Genomic DNA, 11,236 nt, shown 5'->3' with positions numbered 1-11,236 from the left:
TCTGTCCATTCGTCCAGTAACGCGTTTAGCATGGAGCCCTCCATTTGTGTATCTCCTTTCCCTACTTGTTCCATGAAGGATTTTCCTGAAATGTAGACTTCGCGCTTTGAGCTTTTATATAGCTGTTCTCTGCAAGCAAGGGGGGTTTAGAAGTAGGTGAGTGAATGGTTAGTTGGATGTTAGAGAATGTGCAACTCTCTATAATCGTTTCCATGGAACAAGGAGAATCTGCTTACCGTCCGCATTCTTTCTGTCCTTGTCGGCTCATCAGATATCTATAGAGTTGCATGGCCTTTTCTTTGTAAATGAAATCTCCTGGAACAAGTGGTGCAGCGTTGACTTTCTCAATTTCCTTGCTTGCTCGCTTGAATGGCCTCTTAGTCGAGATTATGTTTGCTGAGCTGATCTCATATGATTGAATCGTCGAGGGTTTTGGGGAACTTGTCTACACTCTTGCAAGATGCCTTGCCTTTTTCTTGTCGTGACCTACCTACGCCTACTTGTTAAGTTGCCCAGGTGTTGGTTTTTCCTTTTGTGTGTTGTTGTTTTTGATGCTCGGTTCTACTGAGACTACAACATCGCGTTTCCTCTTTTGAAGTATCTTTTCTACTAAATCCTTCTCTTTCCGCTTCTTTTCTTCTTGTGCATCTTTTGCCTCGGGTGATGTTCCTGATATGCGATCTTCGCCAACAGGGTTCATGTTCTGTTTGGAAAGCTGTTGTTGGCGAGTTGGTACGCTCTTTGTCCTGTTATCCACTTCTAAAGGAGAGCGTGTTATGCCTTCGGTGTTTTTATCTGGGGGTGGTCTGTCTGGTTCTATCGGTGGATCTTTCCATTCGTCTTCCTTTTGTAAATCAGTGTCTGGCTGCGCGTGTTGTTCCCTCTGTAAACCAGCATCTGTCTGGGCATGTTCTTCCGTGAGTGCTTCTTCAGACACCTTGGCGGTATCCTTGCTGCTCACATGATAACCTTCTTTCTCCTTGTCGGCGTTCTGGGAACGGGGGTCCCCAGACTTGCCTGCCTACGGCCCACGGCGTGGCTGTGCTAGCAGGCCCGTACGGCCCATCTTCATCAACAAGACATTCAAGACCCTCGCGAGGGGCCAAGCCTCGCGGGGAGGACGACGCAAGACCTCCTCAGGAGCAGCCTCACCAGGCTGCCTCGCGAGGAGTGGAGAAATCAAGGCAGGGCAAACCTCGCGAGGCTCTCGTGACGTGAGCCATGACGATCAAGACCAGGCGGGCGCCAGGCGGGCGCCAGCGCGCGTAGCGTCCTTGTTCCCTCTTTGGTGCTAAGGAGGCAGGCGCAGGCGCGGAGTACCGAGGCATCAAGCAAAGGTTTCCATATCGGTGCAACGAGACCAAGACCAGCAGGACGGCAGGACGGAGGTCACCGTGGAGCCCAAGACGGCGTCATCACCAGAGCCTTTCGCAGGCGAAGACCGCTTTTGTCAGGATAAGTTGTACTAGCCGTCCCCTTTCAAATTGGCCATTGTTGGCTCCCTTCCCGCTCAATATTTGGGAAGAGGACCAGGGCCTCTATAAATAGGACTAGCCACCACAGTAGGAGGCAACTGATTCAGATCATCCTCACATCCACAAGTTCGCCAAGCACAAGAACACCTCAACCTCACGAGGCTGTTCTTCCCTTTGTACTGTTGTTCATCAGCCCAAGAGGCAATCCACCACCACCACACTGGAGTAGGGTATTACACCACAATGGTGGCACGAACAAGTATAAATCTTGTGTCTTTGTGCTGTGAGTTCGTCGAGTTCGTCCGCGAGATCTTAGCGAGCTAGGGTGTAGATCGGTAGGGAAGAAATCTTCGTGCGCACCCCAGTGTTCGAACCTTAAGGGTTTTGCCGGAACCCGTGATCCGACATTTGGCGCGCCAGGTAGGGGTGCGCCGGAGCTTCCTTCCCGCCGTCTCGCATCCAGTTGCTCCGTCATCTCCATGGCCGACGCTCGCCATGCTCGTGCTGAGCACCGGGCTGCCCTAGCCACTCGCGTCGCTCAGACGGCTCTCGTCGGTGGGCCACCTCGTCGTTCCCCGTCTCCTGCCGCCAACGCCGCCACCGGTCCGGCGGGGAACGAGCAGCAAGCGTCCTCGCTGCACCCCCTCGGTGCGGCGGGACGGCCGCACCGCCACTCCATCGCTGACCCCGGCTGGTTCCTCGTCCCATGCTCGTCGCGCTCCCATGGACACACGGGCCGCGCTCCTCATGGCGCACGAGCTCCTGCGCTACCGCCCGGTCGACGACCTCTACGAGGACTGGCTCGACCGCATCGCCGAGCTCGTCCGCGGCGCAGGGGGCTCCCCTGCGCCGTCCCTCTCTCCGCCTCACCCTCCGCCAGCTACGAGCGACGTAGCTCATGGAGCGCCTCCACCACCTCTGTGCCAAGGCGCGCAGCCCCATGACGCGACCCGCCGCGTCCCACGCCCGCGCGCAAAGAAAGAAGCTGTCGAGAAGTCCCTCCACTGCAAGAGAACGCTCTGCCACTCCTCGCACCGCCGCGCCAGGATCGTCTGCCGCGGCAGGGCCCCGCGCCGCTTGCTGTGGCGGCACGTGGGCATCAAGACCAAGCTCAGCCCCCAAGACGGGCCCTGGCGACCACGGCCGGCCGCCGCGCCTTCACCCCTGAGATACGTAGCGTTGCTTGGCCGGGCAAGTTCAAGCCAGATATGCCTCCTCGCTACGACGGCACCCCCGACCCCGCGGAGTTCCTATAGCTCTACGAGCTGAGCATCGAGGCAGCCAACGGCGACGAAAAGATCATGGCGAACTGGTTCCCCGTGGCACTCAAAGACGGCACCCGTTCGTGGCTCCTGAACCTTCCTCCAGACTCGATCTCCTCCTGGGACGAGATGCGCGACTGCTTCATCGCCAACTTCCAGGGCACTCGCGACTGCCCGCCGGCCGCGGGTGACCTGCGCCGTGTCAAGCAACAACCAGGAGAGACCCTCCAGAAGTTCATCCAGCGCTTCAACAACATTTGTCTCAAGATCCCCAAGGTGACGGACGAGGCCATCATCTCTGCGTTCTCTGATGGCGTCCGCGACGTCAAGATGAAGGAAGAGCTCGCTATCCACGAGGAACTGTGCACGTCTCAGGAGCTGTTCAACCTGGCGACCAAGTGCGCAAGAGCTGAGGAAGGGCGCCTCTCCCTCCTCGAGCTGCCGGCTGCGGACCCAGAGGAGAAGAAAGCCAAGGCCAAGGACGTGAAGCGCAAGGGAGCAGCCGTGCTCGCAGCGGAGCCAGACACCAAGCAAGGCAGAGACCAGCCCGAGTCATCCAAAAGCAGTCGACTGTTCTGCGCCTTTCACAACCTGAATACCCACAACACCAGCGACTGTCAAGAGCTCAGAGCCATTCGTGAAGGACGCTTCGGTCGACGCCCCGAGCGCGGTGACCAGGGCTACGGCCGAGGAGGAGGACGTGGTGGCGGGCGTTGGGACGACCGTGGCCCGCGCCAGGAGTGGCGCGACCGGCCTCGTGAGGACCGCTGGCAGGATCATCCTCGCGAGGGCGCCTGGAGGGACCAGCCTCGCGAGGATCGTCCTCAGGGCAACGCCGGTCTTCCCCCGCTACCGCCACCACCAAGAAGGAATGACGACCACCATTAGGATGAGGGGGCTGGGGGCTTCCAGGAGCCGCGCGATATCGCCTGCATCTTGGGCGGAGCCTAGGCCCCAGCCTCGCAGCGTATCTTCAAACAGTTTGCTCGTGAAGTGAATGCAGTCCTCCCCAAGCTCGAAGCCACGCGCCCGCTCAGGTGGTCCCAGTGTGCCATCACCTTCAACTCAGCAGATCAGCTCAAGTGCGCAGCGACCGCAGGCGCCCTCCCGATGCTTTGTTCACCAGTCATCAGCAACGTGCAAGTTACCAAGACCCTCATCGACGGTGGCGCAGGACTCAACGTCCTGTCCGTCGACACGTTTGACAACCTCCAAGTACCATATGACCAGCTTCAGCCTACCAAGCCTTTCTCAGGAGTGACCGACGGCTCCACCACACCAATAGGGCAGGTCCGCCTCCCTTTCACCTTCGGAGAACGCAAGAACTACCGCACCGAACTCATCGACTTCGACGTCGCGCACATCCGTCTGCCATACAACGCCATCCTTGGGTATCCAGCCCTGGCCAAGTTCATGGCGGTGACACACCACGGCTAAACTGTTGGAAATATGCCCTAGAGGCAATAATAAATGGTTATTATTATATTTCTTTGTTCATGATAATAGTCTATTGTTCATGCTATAATTGTGTTATCCGGAAATCGTAATACATGTGTGAATACATAGACCACAACGTGTCCCTAGTAAGCCTCTAGTTGACTAGCTCGTTGATCAACAGATAGTCATGGTTTCCTGACTATGGACATTGGATGTCATTGATAAGGGGATCACATCATTAGGAGAATGATGTGATGGACAAGACCCAATCCTAAGCATAGCTCAAAGATCGTGTAGTTTGTTTGCTAGAGCTTTTCCAATGTCAAGTATCTTTTCCTTAGACCATGAGATCGTGTAACTCCCGGATGCCGTAGGAGTGCTTTGGGTGTACCAAACGTCACAACGTAACTGGGTGACTATAAAGGTACACTACGGGTATCTCTGAAAGTGTCTGTTGGGTTGACACGGATCGAGACTGGGATTTGTCACTCCGTATGACGGAGAGGTATCTCTGGGCCCACTCGGTAATGCATCATCATAATGAGCTCAATGTGACTAAGGAGTTAGCCACGGGATCGTGCATTACGGTACGAGTAAAGTGACTTGCCGGTAACGAGATTGAACAAGGTATTGGGATACCGACGATCGAATCTCGGGCAAGTAACGTACCGATTGACAAAGGGAATTGTATACGGGATTGATTGAATCCTCGACATCGTGGTTCATCCGATGAGATCATCATGGAACATGTAGGAGCCAACATGGGTATCCAGATCCCGCTGTTGGTTATTGACCGGAGAGGCGTCTCGGTCATGTCTGCATGTCTCCCGAACCTGTAGGGTCTACACACTTAAGGTTCGGTGACGCTAGGGTTGTTGAGATATTAGTATGCGGAAACCCGAAAGTTGTTCGGAGTCCCGGATGAGATCCCGGACGTCACGAGGAGTTCCGTAATGGTCCGGAGGTGAAGAATTATATATAGGAAGTCCAGTTTCGGCCACCGGGAAGGTTTCGGGGGTTATCGGTATTGTACCGGGACCACCGGAAGGGTCCCGGGGGTCCACCGGGTGGGGCCACCTATCCCGGAGGGCCCCATGGGCTGAAGTGGGAAGGGAACCAGCCCTTAGTGGGCTGGGGCGCCCCCCCTTGGGCCTCCCCCTGCGCCTAGGGTTGGAAACCCTGGGGGTGGGGGCGCCCCACTTGGCTTGGGGGGGAAGCCACCCCCCTTCCCCCTTGGCCGCCGCCCCCCCCTTGGAGATCTGATCTCCCAGGGCTGGTGCCCCCCCCAGGGGTCCCTATATATAGTGGGGGAGGGAGGGCAGCAGCACCACAGCCCCTGGCGCCTCCCTCTCCCCCTGCAACACCTCTCCCTCCCGCTTGCGCTTGGCGAAGCCCTGCCGGGATCCCGCTACTTCCACCACCACGCCGTCGTGCTGCTGGATCTCCATCAACCTCTCCTTCCCCCTTGCTGGATCAAGAAGGAGGAGACATCGCTGCTCCGTACGTGTGTTGAACGCGGAGGTGCCGTCCATTCGGCACTCGGTCATCGGTGATTTGGATCACGGCGAGTACGACTCCATCAACCCCGTTCACTTGAACGCTTCCGCTCGCGATCTACAAGGGTATGTAGATGCACTCCTTTCCCCTCGTTGCTAGTATACTCCATAGATGGATCTTGGTGATGCGTAGAAAATTTTAAAATTCTGCTACGATTCCCAACAGTGGTATCAGAGCCAGGCCTATGCGTAGTTACTATGCACGAGTAGAACACAAAGCAGTTGTGGGCGTAGATGTTGTCAATTATTCTTGCCACTACTAGTCTTATCTTGTTTCGGCGGTATTGTGGGATGAAGCGGCCCGGACTGACCTTACACGTACGCTTACGTGAGACAGGTTCCACCGACTGACATGCACTAGTTGCATAAGGTTGGCTAGCGGGTGTCTGTCTCTCCCACTTTAGTCGGAACGGATTCGATGAAAAGGGTCCTTATGAAGGGTAAATAGAAATTGGCATATCACGTTGTGGTTTTACGTAGGTAAGAAACGTTCTTGCTAGAAACCTATACAAGCCACGTAAAAACTTGCAACAACAATTAGAGGACGTCTAACTTGTTTTTGCAGCATGTGCTATGTGATGTGATATGGCCAGAAGATGTGATGAATGATATATGTGATGTATGAGATTGATCATATTCTTGTAATAGGAATCACGACTTGCATGTCGATGAGTATGACAACCGGCAGGAGCCATAGGAGTTGTCTTTATTTTTTGTATGACCTGCGTGTCATTGAATAACGCCATGTAAATTACTTTACTTTATTGCTAAACGCGTTAGCCATAGAAGTAGAAGTAATCGTTGGCGTGACAACTTCATGAAGACACGATGATGGAGATCATGGTGTCATGCCGGTGACGAAGATGATCATGGCGCCCCGAAGATGGAGATCAAAGGAGCAAAATGATATTGGCCATATCATGTCACTATTTGATTGCATGTGATGTTTATCATGTTTTGCATCTTATTTGCTTAGAACGACGGTAGTAAGTAAGATGATCCCTTATAATAATTTCAAGAAAGTGTTCCCCCTAACTGTGCACCGTTGCGAAGGTTCGTTGTTTCGAAGCACCACGTGATGATCGGGTGTGATAGATTCTAACGTTCTCATACAACGGGTGTTGACGAGCCTAGCATGTACAGACATGGCCTCGGAACACACGCAATACACTTAGGTTGACTTGACGAGCCTAGCATGTACAGACATGGCCTCGGAACATGGAAGACCGAAAGGTCGAGCATGAGTCGTATAGAAGATACGATCAACATGGAGATGTTCACCGATCTTGACTAGTCCGTCTCACGTGATGATCGGACACGGCCTAGTTAAACTCGGATCATGTTTCACTTAGATGACTAGAGGGATGTCTATCTGAGTGGGAGTTCATTGAATAATTTGATTATATGAACTTAATTATCATGAACTTAGTCTAAAATCTTTACAATATGTCTTGTAGATCAAATGGCCCACGTTGTCCTCAACTTCAACGCGTTCCTAGAGAAAACCAAGCTGAAAGATGATGGCAGCAACTATACGGACTGGGCCCGGAACCTGAGGATCATCCTCATAGCTGCCAAGAAAGATTATGTCCTAGAAGCACCGCTAGGTGAAGCACCCATCCCAGAGAACCAAGACGTTATGAACGCTTGGCAATCACGTGCTGATGATTACTCCCTCGTTCAGTGCGGCATGCTTTACAGCTTAGAACCGGGGCTCCAAAAGCGTTTTGAAAAGCATGGAGCATATGAGATGTTCGAAGAGCTGAAAATGGTTTTCCAAGCTCATGCCCGGGTCGAGAGATATGAAGTCTCCGACAATTTCTTCAGATGTAAAATGGAGGAAAATAGTTCTGTTAGTGAGCACATACTTAGAATGTCTGGGTTACACAACCGCTTGTCTCAGCTGGGAGTTAATCTCCCGGATGACGCGGTCATTGACAGAATCCTTCAGTCGCTTCCACCGAGCTACAAGAGCTTTGTGATGAACTTCAATATGCAGGGGATGGAAAAGACCATTCCTGAGGTATATTCAATGCTGAAATCAGCGGAGGTGGAAATCAAAAAGGAACATCAAGTGTTGATGGTGAATAAAACCACTAAGTTCAAGAAAGGCAAGGGTAAGAAGAACTTCAAGAAGGACGGCAAGGGAGTTGCCGCGCCCGGTAAGCCAGTTGCCGGGAAGAAGTCAAAGAATGGACCCAAGCCTGAGACTGAGTGCTTTTATTGCAAGGGAAGTGGTCACTGGAAGCGGAACTGCCCCAAATACTTAGCGGACAAGAAGGCCGGCAACACCAAAGGTATATGTGATATACATGTAATTGATGTGTACCTTACCAGTACTCGTAGTAGCTCCTGGGTATTTGATACCGGTGCGGTTGCTCATATTTGTAACTCAAAACGGGAACTGCGGAATAAGCGGAGACTGGCGAAGGATGAGGTGACGATGCGCGTCGGGAATGGTTCCAAGGTCGATGTGATCGCCGTCGGCACGCTACCTCTGCATTTACCTACGGGATTAGTTTTAAACCTCAATAATTGTTATTTAATGCCAGCTTTGAGCATGAACATTGTATCTGGATCTCGTTTAATTCGAGATGGCTACTCATTTAAATCCGAGAATAATGGTTGTTCTATTTGTATGAGAGATATGTTTTATGGTCATGCCCCGCTGGTCAATGGTTTATTCTTGATGAATCTCGAACGTGATGTTACACATATTCATAGTTTGAATACCAAAAGATGTAAAGTTGATAACGATAGTCCCACATACTTGTGGCACTGCCGCCTTGGTCACATTGGTGTCAAGCGCATGAAGAAGCTCCATGCTGATGGACTTTTGGAGTCTCTTGATTACGAATCATTTGACACGTGCGAACCATGCCTCATGGGTAAGATGACCAAGACTCCATTCTCCGGAACAATGGAGCGAGCAACCAACTTATTGGAAATCATACATACCGATGTGTGCGGTCCAATGAGTGTTGAGGCTCGCGGAGGATATCGTTATGTTCTCACTCTCACTGATGACTTAAGTAGATATGGGTATGTCTACCTAATGAAACACAAGTCTGAAACCTTTGAAAAGTTCAAGGAATTTCAGAGTGAGGTTGAGAATCAACGTGACAGGAAAATAAAGTTCCTACGATCAGATCGTGGAGGGGAATATTTAAGTCACGAATTTGGCACACACTTAAGGAAATGTGGAATAGTTTCACAACTCACGCCGCCTGGAACACCTCAGCGAAATGGTGTGTCCGAACGTCGTAATCGCACTCTATTGGATATGGTGCGATCTATGATGTCTCTTACCGATCTACCGCTCTCATTTTGGGGCTATGCTTTAGAGACTACCGCATTCACTTTAAATAGGGCTCCGTCAAAATCCGTTGAGACGACACCGTATGAATTATGGTTTGGGAAGAAACCTAAGCTGTCGTTTCCAAAAGTTTGGGGATGTGATGCTTATGTCAAGAAACTTCAACCTGAAAAGCTCGAACCCAAGTTGGAAAAATGCATCTTCATAGGATACCCGAAGGAAACCATTGGGTATACCTTCTACCTCAGATCCGAAGGCAAGATCTTTGTTGCCAAGAATGGGTCCTTTCTGGAGAAAGAGTTTCTCTCGAAAGAATTAAGTGGGAGGAAAGTGGAACTTGATGAGGTGATAGTCACCCATTCTGAACCGAAAAGTAGCGCAGCGCGGGAAGATGTTCCTGTGGTGCCTACACCGACTGGGGAGGAAGTTAATGATGATGATCATGAAGCTTCGGATCAAGTTACTGCTGAACTTCGTAGGTCCACAAGGACACGTTCCGCACCAGAATGGTACGGCAACCCTGTCCTGGAAATCATGTTGTTAGCCAAGGGTGAACCTTCGAACTATGAAGAAGCGATGGCGGGCCCGGATTCCAACAAATGGCTTGAAGCCATGCAATCCGAGATAGGATCCATGTATGAAAACGAAGTATGGACTTTGACTGACTTGCCCGATGATCGGCGAGCCATAGAAAACAAATGGATCTTTAAGAAGAAGACAGACGCGGATGGTAATGTGACCATCTATAAGGCTCGACTTGTCGCTAAGGGTTATCGGCAAGTTCAAGGGGTTGACTACGATGAGACTTTCTCACCCGTAGCGAAGATGAAGTCCGTCCAAATCATGTTAGCAATTGCCGCATACTATGATTATGAGATATGTCAGATGGACGTCAAAACGGCATTCCTTAACGGCTTCCTTAAGGAAGAATTGTATATGATGCAGCCAGAAGGTTTTGTCGATCCTAAGAATGCTAACAAGGTATGCAAGCTCCAGCGCTCCATCTATGGGTTGGTGCAAGCATCTCGGAGTTGGAACATTCGCTTTGATGAGATGATCAAAGCGTTTGGGTTTACACAGACTTATGGAGAAGCCTGTGTTTACAAGAAAGTGAGTGGGAGCTCTGTAGCATTTCTCATATTATATGTGGATGACATACTATTGATGGGAAATGATATAGAATTCTTGGAAAGTATAAAGGCCTATTTGAATAAGTGTTTTTCAATGAAGGACCTTGGAGAAGCTGCTTATATATTAGGCATCAAGATCTATAGAGATAGATCAAGACGCCTCATTGGTCTTTCACAGAGTACATACCTTGACAAGATATTGAAGAAGTTCAATATGGATCAGTCCAAGAAGGGGTTCTTGCCTGTATTGCAAGGTGTGCAATTGAGCACGGCTCAATGCCCGACCACGGCAGAAGATAGAGAAAAGATGAGTGTCATCCCCTATGCCTCGGCCATAGGGTCTATTATGTATGCCATGCTGTGTACCAGACCTGATGTAAACCTTGCCGTAAGTTTGGTAGGAAGGTACCAAAGTAATCCCGGCATGGAACACTGGACAGCGGTCAAGAATATCCTGAAGTACCTGAAGAGGACTAAGGATATGTTTCTCGTTTATGGAGGTGACGAAGAGCTCGTCGTAAAGGGTTACGTCGACGCTAGCTTCGACACAGATCTGGATGACTCGAAGTCACAAACCGGATACGTGTATATTTTGAATGGAGGGGCAGTAAGCTGGTGCAGTTGCAAGCAAAGCGTTGTGGCGGGATCTACATGTGAAGCGGAGTACATGGCAGCCTCAGAGGCAGTGCAAGAAGCAATCTGGATGAAGGAGTTCATTACCGACCTAGGGGTGATTCCCAATGCGTCGGGCCCGATGACTCTCTTCTGTGACAACACTGGAGCTATTGCCCTTGCCAAGGAGCCCAGGTTTCACAGGAAGACCAGGCATATCAAGCGTCGCTTCAACTCCATTCGTGAAAGTGTTCAAAATGGAGACATAGATATTTGTAAAGTACATACGGACCTGAATGTAGCAGATCCGTTGACTAAACCTCTCCCTAGAGCAAAACATGATCAACACCAGAACGATATGGGTGTTCGATTCATCACAATGTAACTAGATTATTGACTCTAGTGCAAGTGGGAGACTGTTGGAAATATGCCCTAGAGGCAATAATAA

The sequence above is a fragment of the Triticum aestivum genome, chromosome 5D (assembly GCF_018294505.1).
Source record: "Triticum aestivum cultivar Chinese Spring chromosome 5D, IWGSC CS RefSeq v2.1, whole genome shotgun sequence".
NCBI classification, from domain to species: Eukaryota; Viridiplantae; Streptophyta; class Magnoliopsida; order Poales; family Poaceae; genus Triticum; species Triticum aestivum.
Note: the sequence above shows the minus strand (reverse complement) of the source record.